Here is a 12,140-nt window from a genome sequence, read left to right on the forward strand (position 1 = left end):
ACCTCCCGTTTAAAGGATAATGTGCCTTTAAGATGGCATGACAATGTATATATACATACAATACAGGTAGACAATGACCATAATCTTCTACCCAATTCCCATGAGTGCCTGACAATGTGCAAAATGCTATGAAGGTAAGCCCTAAGTCTGAAAAGGAAAAGGCTGAAATGGCACAAGTTCCTTATTCATCTGCAATTGGGAGTTTGATGTATGCTATGATTGCCACACGTCCTGATATTGATTTTGCAGTGGGAGTTGTTAGCAGATATATGTCAAATCCACGTAAGAAACATTGGGATGCAATGAAAGGGTTTATGTGATATTTGAATGGTACAAAAGACATGTGCATTTTCTTTGTAAGAAAGGAAGCATGTGTAATGGGTTACACGGATGTAGATTATGCAGGAGACTTGGACAAGATAAGGTTACCAGTTGAAGTGCGCTTGCGAGAGCATGTGTGTGTGCAGCAATGGAGAAGAGAGAAGAAGAGATGAGACACAGGTTTGGGTGGACTCGAAACACGATAGTGTTAGGGTTATGAGTCCTTATTCTTTTATGTAGAATGAATGGTCAGTGTTAGTTCACGATTAGTCTCCGACCGCCCAACAGACCTAGAGGAGTGTTTAGCGGATTTCAAGTTATGGATGTTGTCGATGCATATGGTGTCAGATGTGAAAAGTTGCAAATGGTTCCACTACTGATGCACCAATGGGCAAAGATATGGTTCGATGGTCTGAAGAGTGTTCATTGAAGTTCATGGCAAGAGCTCCAGAGTCAATTTCTAAAGCCATTTTGGAAGGTGATTACTCATGTGGAGGCTGGTGCAAAGATGAGGGCACTACACCAAGATGTAAGTAAAGAGTTTTAGTTTTTCTTGATCAGTCTGAAGCCTATTGGAAGCAGTTGGATATTTCTATGGGGGTTAGAGGAATCATGTACCTCAAATTGTCGAAGCTACTAGAGTGCTTGCATCCAAAGATCAGGGACAGGGTGGAGTGCAGCGTGGATACCTATGAAGATATGGTGTACTTGGCCAAAATGAAGATAAAAAAGGTGAAGTAGAAGTTCGAGTTGGGCTTGTTGATTCCTATAGATTATATCCCTATTGCAGCGACATAGTGTTCTATGGTTCAACCAAAGGTGGTGCCGATTGTTCAAAGCATAGAACCTATTGAGGTAAGGTCAATGGTTGATTGTGTTCCTTGGAGGTTTTCAGGTTATGATGTGCCTCTGCCGATGGTGGATAAGCTTGTCAACGAGGATAAGCCTCTTGTCAAAGAGAACCTCTATGCTAAAGAGCTAGCCGATGTCGAGTTCCAAGAGTAGCTTGAAGAGGTAAAGCCTGTTTTTTTGAAACAAGTGCATGAGGAGGTAGTAGAGTGTGGCCAAGTTGCAGACACCAAGATCTTGGAAGTAGATGAAGAAAGTGTGCAAATCTGAAAGGATGGTCAAGTTTTTGTGGAGTAGGAGGAGGATGAAGATGTTGATATAGAGTCGGGATGTGGTGCTGATAAAGATGAAGATACGAACTTGAGTTTTTGGGAGACAAGCAAGGAGGATAGTGTTGATGAGTCCACATCCTATGGCGAGGAGATAGAGTTTGATGAACCTATGTTGGTAAGGGTAAAACTGCCTTGTTATGTGTCTGATAACATGGTGATAGACAATGTGAAAGAAGAGCAATATGAAGTGCCAAAGTTGGTAAAGCATTAGGTGAAATTTGGACTCACAAAGGGGCCCTTTAAGCAGTTTGACTTTACCTCTTTCTACCGAAACGGGCGCATGGATAAATTTTTGCAAACAAACTCCAAATTTGGCAGAGGTTTGGTAGTTAGAATGTCCTCTTCAAGCTCTATCTACTGATATATAACACGCCATGAGATTCCTCATATTTTAGTACATTCTTTTTTTGAATCACTTAGATTCTGATAGAGTTGTCACATCATAGTGAATCAAAAAAAGAATCTTCTAAAATATGAGGAATCTCATGGCGTGCTATATATCATTAGATAGAGCTTGAAGAGGACATTTTAACTGACAAACCTCCGCCAACTTTGGATTTTCTTTGCAAAAATTTATCCGTGCACCCATTTTGGTATAGAGAGGTAAAGTCAAACTCCTTAAAGGGCCCCTTTGTGAGTCCAAATTTCACCTAATGAAGGATGTGCTATCAAAGAGGGCATGCACTGCTATGTTGGTGACCATGCTGATGGGAGTTGTGGTGGCAAGTGCTATTGCGGTGAAATTGGTTTGTGGCTTTGTAGAAAGGGATGAAGTTGAGTCTATGGATAGCCAAGTGGACCTACAAAGTCAACAAGAGAATGATGATGAAGCGAAAACCGAAGGGGGGGCATTTTCCTGATGTGTTGGATGTTGACCAAAGGGAGGAGTAGATATTATTGTTTATGAATTGTACGAGTGATGCAATTGATGCAGGCTCTTTGGATCAGGTATGCATTGAAGGTGAGTCTAATTGGGGGTTTGATGATCCTGAGATTGATATCATGAAGAAGCGCAGGTGCTTGTTGATAGATCCTTGACCAAGATACATGTGATGCAACCGTTAGCCCTTCTAAAATAGGATGTTTTGCTAGATGTGTCAAGCCTAAGGTAGGATGGGCCAAGGCCAAGGGTCAACTACGGATACAGATGCGGTATTGGGGCTATATGTAGATAAGAGGCATAGGGCCAGGGGCCTATATATAGGCAAGTTGGGTGGTTATGAGCATGTCTATCTTCCCTCAGTCTCACATTGGTATCAGAGCTCAGGGGACAGGAGAGCTATGGAGGAGGGAAACATCTGCTTGCATGGCGTTGCAAGCCCTCTCTCTCTCTCTCTCTCTCTCTCTCTCTCTATATATATATATATATATATATATATATATATATATATATGCTTTGGCATGGATATCTCCCTCTTGACTCTTCATGGTGGGATTACAACCATCAAGGGAGACACCCTGGGGGAAGGTCGTGGACATGATCTCCCAATTCTTAGAGTCGGTTTTACAGAGGAGTCTCGATGACCCGCGGGTATGCACCCTTGTGTAAGACATGATATTGAAGCTGACTTGTAGTGTTTGGCCCATGCTTAGGCTTGGCAGGTGCATAACGGTGAGAGATGCCAAACAGGTTTCTGCAACATTTCCATCTAAGCAAGGGGGTGGATTTTGGAGCATCTTTGGTTATCGGCAGGCTGCCGCCATCGCAGCAAAAAGGGGTTGCTTGTGTTTTTTTTCTCAACTTTCCCTTTTTCCCTTTACACACTAGTGGGCGCCCTAACTTGGGCACCATCCCCACACAAAGGGTTTATCCCACGGTTGGAGTAAAGCATGGACAAGTGCCGTGTATTTGACAACATACATGGACCACCCATGCCTTGGTACACCATGGGCATGCAAGATGTACTGTTTTTTCAAAGCTCATATGCAAAAAATTGCATTGCTACGAAAAATTTAAAGTTCTATGGCAAGGTTTGAGCTTCAAGGGGCAAGGCGGCAAGGCTACAAGCCAACATGGCAAGGTGCATTTCACCGACGACCAAAGTAAAAGCTTCAATATGGCTAATGTGTTCAAGGTAGAAGTACGGACATGATTAGAGTTGACAATTTTGGAAGCCTTGATAGAAAACAAGGGAGACAACCTTCTACGCTTCCAAAAGTGGAACTCTCTCTGAAGTACTCTGTCTTTGTTTCAAACATAATACATCTTGCTATAGATTCGAATCAGGCATGGCCTTCGACATCAAGAGGTAGGACATCTTTTGACAAACTATAGATGTATTATTACGACACCAAAGGAAATTGGCAAGAGTGCGTAAAAAGGTATGTATGCTGCCATAAATTTTATTTTATTGTCCATGCTTGTGCAATTTCAGCACTCAAGGCACAAGCAAGACTTGTGAGCATTACCAAAAGCGTGATATTTTTGTTTTTGAACACACAGTGCGCAACAACCACTCACAATCAAAGAAATGATTTTGTTTAACAACATGGCTTCTTCCCATGCCTATCAAAGTAGTGCTTCAGAATCTCATGGAGATTGGCACGGCTTGTTTCTAGCCTTGCTCAAGGAGGCGTAGGTACTCGGCAAGGTTGACCATTAACTACAATTCCAAGAAGAGGAAAGCTCCATTTACAAATCCTCAGAATAACAATCATCAAGCCAACCAGATACAAGGTACATCTCTTGCAAGTTTTTTTTTGTTTTTCAAAAACATTTCACAATTTGACAAGATCGATTACTTGTAAATGATTAACAAGGTCGACTTTCTTTTGTTATGCCATTGTAAATTGGCAAGAGTATGTATTAGCTATGAGCACCAAAATTACATGAGTACTTATGTGAAGCAAGGCTTCCCTTTGGTATTTGGCATTGCGATTTCCACAGTTTGGAATATTATCTTAGAATACGAACTTGAGAAAACTTGCCAAGATGTTGCAGGCTTTTACATCACATGCGGGTGTATATGATACTTATACTAACTCACTCAAGCAGTACATATGGCTATGAGTCAGATTCGAACGAATTACCAAAAACCTCGCCACAAGTGGGTGACAAGGTTAGTCACTTTCAAGTTATGTTTGTTTTGTCTATTTTTTACTTTTCACTTTGCAAAAGATCTCTCTGCTCTGCAAAGCAAAGTGCTTGGGCAGACTCCATATGAAGCCACTGTATAAAACAAAGTGCTTTGCTAGATTTCATGCAAAGCAAGGCTTCTGTTATGTGCAAAGGTAGCATCAATTGACTTTAGATCAATGATAATGGCACACATCTTTAGCAGTACGTGGATATAAGCTTACATTTTATGCAACATTGCATTGTGCTGTAGCCATGCCAGTGTAATCGTGCAAGGCACACATACCAGAGGCTCACATGGTTGAGACTATCATTGAATCCAATGGATTAATATTTAATTTTTTGCAATGTATGCATGGCATACTAGTATGATGGATGTACGACACCCATCATTGTATATGCTTCTGCTATAGCACTAGCTACTCTGTTAAGGACGATCTTAGTTGTTGATGTTTTCAAACATTTTGTTTTTATGTTTATTCACAGGCAACCTGCCATACACCCTAATACAATCACGATCACATAGAAGATAAGTGGGTCAAGATGTGACTATGGTACCTCTCTCTACGAGGGCGTGGTATAAGTACACAGTTGTATGCTTATGGGATGAGCCTCTCTCTACGAGGGTGTGTAGTTGTATGCTTATTAAGCTAAGACACAGACATGGTCTGCACGAGATCATATGCAAGGGGCATACAACACATTCGAATAAGGGGTTTTCCTCAGTTCAACATTCTATCTCTCTCTCTCTCTCTCTCTCTCTCTCTCTCTCTCTCTCTCTCTCTCTCTCTCTCTCTCTCTCTCTCTTTCCAACTTCTATGTGGGAAAGGTGAAACTAGGCATGATTTTATTGAAATCTTTCTATGTCAATACGGTAACAGAAAAGGCTAAGAGCCATCTATTGCCACCTATTTTGGCATGGCTAAGAGCCATATTTTTGTAATCCATCGGTGATTGCTTTCAAGATCGAACAATTCTATCCAGTAGAGTACCCACCATCGATTTTAATGGACAAGCAAGAGTCTTGCCATTACTAATTTTTTGGGTGTTACTTTAACACTACACACTCTGAGTGTAAAAATCAAGTTGAGTTTTTGAATGTCTTAAACTTGTAAGGGCTTATCTCTACCAAGGTGTAAAGATGAAGCCAACGTTTTTGACAGCACGGCTGTTCACAAAAACCCAAGATTATGGATTTTTGGGTCCAGAAAAGATCCAATCGTGACTACAGTTCCAATTTTCATGGATCTCCTATAGCACTAAGAGTGTCTATATGAGTACAAGTTTTGGGTAAGACCCAACTCGTGATTACTAAATCATTTATTAAGTGTTGATGGTCAATTCTTGGAACCTTCCCACTTGCGCTTTCAAGGAAAGAAGTCCACCAATTGCCAACGGGTAGTGGATCATTTTCATCTTCCAACGTCATAAGGACAAATCCAAAGGGGGTCACGGACACATGCCTAGGACTGACTACTAGTTAACACTAGAATGGTAACAGGACACTTTTATGTCCTTGGACACTTTTGTGTCCTGTTAAGTGACCATTTTGCTTGAATTATTTGAAGAGTATGAAAATGAATTTCTAGGTGCTATATATCCACAAATTTGCCTTATGAACTGAAAAAAACTTAGCATTTTTGTTTTAGTATCGATCTCACCATTAACCTTACTCTTGCACAACATTTTTGAACCTAAACTGTGTGAAAAAACGAGTCCTGTTTTTGGCTTTTTTTCAATTTTTGGCAACTATACCACTCTAAACTTCATGTTTGTGAGGTTTAGATGGCTAGAGGTTAGGCCTTCATAGTTCTCAACATGTTTTGATGCTTGTAGGGAGAGCTAAGTGTTAAAATTGAAAGTTATGACCAATTTACAAGAATTGCATAATCCTGTTTTTTAGCCAAAATTAGTACTTTTATGATTTTTTTGGTGGCTTTCTTGATATCCAAATTCAATTTTGATTGTGTAAGTGTAATGTATAACATAAAGCTAATCGTCCTTGAGTTCTGGGGGACCTAATATGCTATATAGCATAGTATATGATGATGGTTGAGTTTTTTTATTGCTGAAGAATACGATACATTTTAGAGTAGCAAGTATAACGTTCTCAATATTGTTGGTTTCTTAGGCCAATTGTGTGTATTTTGTAGGTAGTAACCATATCTAATCATAGACTACAAACTTGCCTAGATATTGAGTAGTTTCTATGGGTTTCTAGAGGTCATAATGCTAAACCCAGTTTTTTCATGTTTGTTGTATTTAGCACCTTAGCATTGCCCCCAAGGTTCCAATCGTAAGAGATCCATTATCCTTTTGACATGCTCCATGGATCCTTTTGAATCCAGAGGCCCAAAGGGAACTAAGAAAACATGTATATAGTATCTGTATTGAGCGTGACTATAGAAACTTTGATGATAGGTCCGCATAATGGCAAAAATGCAACTTTTTTGTACCTATTTTTTTTGCCCAAAAAAAAAATAGTGAGGTAAAAGCAACCATATGTTTTGTTCACCAACCCATTGAAGTTAACGGGGCATTTTATCTCATGTCCTACAAAAATCGCCACTCTTATTTATATGCAATCAACCATAAGAAATTGTTGTTTTGGGAAAAATGCACTGGTCCATCAACTTTGGAGGCTTGTAGTGACCAAGGGATGAGAAAAATTACAAGTTTCTCATTTTTTCCATATGTAGCAGTTATTGAACTATAAGCTCATGAAAGGATTTTTCAAAATGAGTGGATCTACTATGGTTTTGGAATTTTTTCCCAAAACCCTGAAAGGACACTTTTATGTCCTGTTAGGTTACCATTCTAGTGTTAAGCAGTTTTTTTGAGTTTAACCAAGGGGTTTGACAATGTCGACTTTAACTAAGGGGTTTGGATTTTCAAAGGCAACACGAGGGCTCCATGTGTAATACTCCTTGAATTTCACTGATTTTCAATTCCTCGGCCTTTGCAGGCGAGAAATTTAGGCAGGTGCCTTTGACTACAAGTAAGTGAACACTATGTTCCACCTCCAGGTACGCATATGATTTGGTTTCTTTCCATGTTTGCATATGTTTTTCTTGACTTTTCAAGTTGTATGTTTAAACTTCTAGGTTTTCATCCATTTTTGCTCTTCAGCTAGATGACAAGGTCACATAAGAGCTAAGAAATTTGGGCTTTAGTCTCCACAATAAATTTCTGCATTCCGCAGTTAATGACCCACTTGAAGGGTTTGATTTGGCACATGTTGTCACATGGGATACAACATGGTCCAAGAACTCAAGGATTTCGATTTAGCAAGTGTGGAGCATGGATAATGAGGGTCTCTCTCATGCACGTCGCATTCGTGTTTATAGTTACCTCCATACCCAAGTACATCTCGTACTTGAAGGATGTTTTATTTTTTAGACATCCTTACCTGAGACATATTCCACATGTGGAGAATATGAGTCTCTGGGATAGACATTGGCGTTGCTACTTCAATTATGTGTCGCGACGATGTCCCTAGATGCTGGTCAAATCTGTTTTCTAGACCATTTTCAGTACGATGTATTAGGAGAAAGTTTAGTGGCCAAAATTTGTTGGATACTTAGAATGACTTGTTAAGGTACAAGTGCTGCTATAAAACATTACAGATGGTTGTTTATACATATAGAAAGGTTATGAGTTGTTAATGAAAAAGTTCCATTGTTTGTACGTAGAAGTGACTTCTATTTCACCTTCTATTATGGTTCAAACATTTAAGCACGGCTTGCAAATGATTGCAATAGAAAGTATTTAGTTTCTTTTCAAAACTATTTACACTTCTCTTTCATGTGTACTGGGAGCATCACATTCGCCATAAGTATTGGCAAGTATGATCATGGATATACAGGTTTGGATTTCTTTTTGCTTAATGCATGCATACTAGGTGTTATGGGCCCTAGTGTTTACCAAAGGTTGATTTAGAGCGGCATGCATATTCATCACATTAGTGCTATGAAGCATTTTGCACTCTATGAGATTATGTTTGGATCTACCAATCACCAATAGAGGTCATGGATTGGTTTGGGTGCTTGTGGATTTTTCAAGTTAACCAAAGTGGTTATGTATGTCATTGTTGACTCCTCAGCATTATTTTATGACATTGTGATCCCCGTTTACCAGTCATCTGGGAAGACTGTTTGTAAACCGTGGGGAAAAACACCTTAATATTGTCCATTATCCAAGGGGATAGGTAGATTACAAAGTGTAATCTTATGCTAAAGGTTTTTCACAATGTGTATGTTAGCACAAGATTACACATAAATAGTAAGCATTTATTACCCTAGTTGGATTTTTCTTACCATAAGTTAAAAGCATGTTTGGGACTAGGTTTAGTCTCTTCATGTATAATTCATGTTCTTAACATTGAACACCAGTTATGGTGGGGTTGTTGACTAATGAAAAGTGAGAACAAGTCAAGGACTTATATTTTGCTGATAAGTTACGTTAGTCGTTACTTTCATGGAAAGTGAAAAGAGGTACTCTTTTGGGTACATCTTTTTTGTGATAACTCATTTAGCATGCTCACGTGCGTTCTAAATGGAGTCTACACACTATGTGGATAGGAGCAGGTAACACAAGATGGTTGCAAATGGACAACAATGTGAAAAAACAAAATGTTACTTCTGGTTTCATTGAACCTCCTACTACACCGTGTTCCGGTCAAGCAACCAGCTGGATCCATGAAGGATGCCACAAAGGAAAACATCAGTGTATCACCACTCTTGTTTTCAAGGACGAAAATGCTTCTCCAAGGGGGGAGTAATGCCAGGCCTAAGGTAGGATGGGCCAAGGCCAAGGGTCCATTTCGGATACACATGCAATACATGGGCTATATGTAGCTAAGAGCTAGAGGTCCAGGGGACTATATATAGGCAAGCTGGGTGGTTATGAGCATGTCTATCTTCCCTTGGTCTCACAGGATGAGGAGTGGTCTACTACTATGGGTGTGTAGGTAGAAGCCGATGTGGAGAAGTATTTTTGGCAGTGATTCTCTTTTTGAGGAGAGACTCGTTTTATATGGATGGGTGGGAGGGTCATGTACGTCCATTTTGAATGATGGTATGTTTGGTGATGCTTGGTTTGAAGATGCTTGGATGCTAGCAAATGCTTAAAGTGATGAAGGTAGGCCATGGGTGGCCTATTAGCATGATGGGCTATGTGTTGGGGTGCAACACCATGGGAAGGTGTTGCTAATGGATGGATAGAACCAATCCAAGGGTTTTGATCCAAGTGGATAATGGAAAGCTATACAGGGGGTGGGACAACCCACTTGAGGTTTGGCAACAGCGGTAGGAGGGAATACGACATTGTATATATGGTTTTGGTTTCTTAAAATGTTTACCACTGTGTGAAAGTTATAGAAGGATAAAGCAATTTTGTGGTTGAACATAAATGTTAAACAAGGGGGTTGGGCAATGATGGTGCAACCAAAGTGTGTCGACCATTGAGATGGCACAAGCAGGTAAATATGGGCTCGTAGGTGCAATCCTAGGCAGTGAAGTAGGTATGAAGTGCAAGATTGGCAAGGGAGGATTTTAAGTGTATGTCTAAATCCCTTGCAGAGTGGAGCGTGTTGGTCTTTATAGATTGACAATCGGAGTCTCGAATGCCAAGTTACAGGGCTTTGAAGTTTTGTTGGGGGTGGGTTCTCAGTCGGTTGGACCGCTTTATAAAGTGTTTCATCTGAAGATTTTTGAAGCTTGACAAGGATTTTAAGGCTAGTGGAAGCATGTGGAGTTAGTAGGAAGTGACTGCTCGTCAATTGGATGCCTGGGCAGGTAGATATTGCAAGTCAGAAATTGGTAATTGGTGGTGATTACAGTGGATCGGGTGATTTTAGGTCAGTTTGGTGGGCATTGTTTGAGACCATGTGGGAGTCAAAATACAAAGGGAGCAAGTGTAGTTGGAGCTCAGCTTGGCATATTTTGGTGTCACTTTGTGGCCCGGACCATTGGGTATTGGAGCAGACATTGGTGAAGTCTAGAATGGGCATGAAAAAATGGGAAGAAGTTTGAAGAGGATGTTTAGAATTCAATGAGGGAATGCTTTGAGGGTTTTCGTGTGCTAGAGACAAAGTCCCATATACAGTGACACAATGCAAAAGTTGAGTGGATAATACCTAGGCCGTGAGAGCATTGCATGACACAAGGAGTCATCGAGCAAGTGGTTCTCTCATGAAAATATTTCATGAGTTTCGAGTCTCCGTCATTTTCTCTATCAACTCTAGGAATGGAGAACGCTTCTTTTCTTGATGAAAACACTAATTTGAACTTGCAATCCTCAGCCCCTTCATCTTTAACACTTACCCAAAGAAAGAACGCACATCATCTTCATGTTGATGTATTGCAAGAGTACGCACCGTTGCAGAAATGTAGGAGGGAGTCTTTCTTATCTCAACGGGAGAAAGAACTTAGAAGGACAAAAATGACAAACAAGGAACATCATTTGGTTTTGTGGACCAATGGTTCAATTTATCCAAAGTATCCTACGACAAATGCGCCACCTCCCTTTGCTAATATCACTAACCTCTTACATTTCATGGGCGATGGCAAGGATGGGCTATTGGGATACACCGAACATTTGGAAATGAAAGGATTGAATGCAGAAAGGCAAAGAAACTTCCTGGCGATGGAGAACATGCAGCTGAAGAAACTTAATGAAGCATTCTCTCCAAATATTTCATCAAACAGAGAGACAATCTAAGGCCTTGAGAAGAAGATCACAAGTTTGCGAGAGAAAGACACAGTGCTTGGTAGTCGGAAAAGAAAACGAGATTTGTGCAACATTGAGAACATGAAGGTTGGTAGTGGTGGCCTGAAAAAATGAATACGAGCTTTAAGGTAACTCGAAGTTTGTTTCTTCAATGTGCTTCATTAAGAAATGGATACACTTTCCTATACATGACCATAACGCATGGTGCTTTTTTGGCAGGTCTTTATTGCATCCAAACTTGAACGGTGCAAGCTTCAATGCCGAGGTGCATTAGAGCCATATAGTTCCAAAAGAAGTAGTTGAAGAGATGATAACTCGGAAAAAAAATTGTAAGTTGAAAGGGAGGCTACTTACCTCCTTCATGAATGAGAATCAGCTGGAACAAATGGAAGTGCAAGCAATACTTGATGAGAGTGGCATCTCGCAGATGGGATATAGGGCACTCTTCAAAGCATTAGCTAAAAAGTCTCAAAATAAACTACAGAGAGGATCATTGCTGCCAAAGCCATCACATAAACGATGAGGTGTTTGAGAAACTTGGGTCACCATTCCATATTGAAGCAACGTTCTTAGGCAAGGGCGGTAGAGAGGTACAATTTAACGAGCACAACAACCTCTTCGTTGATCTTGAAGCATTGCAAAAGTGTGATGTTCACTTCTTTGACATCAATCAAGAGGAGTGCGGTGGGGTTCTCAAGTTTGTTTTGAAGCTCGACGAGTGCGAGGTTCTGAAGAGCAAGAAGCTGGAGGGAGTCACCATTACCCTCATGAACAGAGCTCTGGATCCATCAATAACGAAAGAGGATCCACGATACTTCAACGTGCAATCCGAA

The sequence above is a fragment of the Adiantum capillus-veneris genome, chromosome 22 (genome assembly GCF_014529385.1).
Source record: "Adiantum capillus-veneris isolate H3 chromosome 22, ASM1452938v2, whole genome shotgun sequence".
In the NCBI taxonomy this organism is placed as follows: Eukaryota; Viridiplantae; Streptophyta; class Polypodiopsida; order Polypodiales; family Pteridaceae; genus Adiantum; species Adiantum capillus-veneris.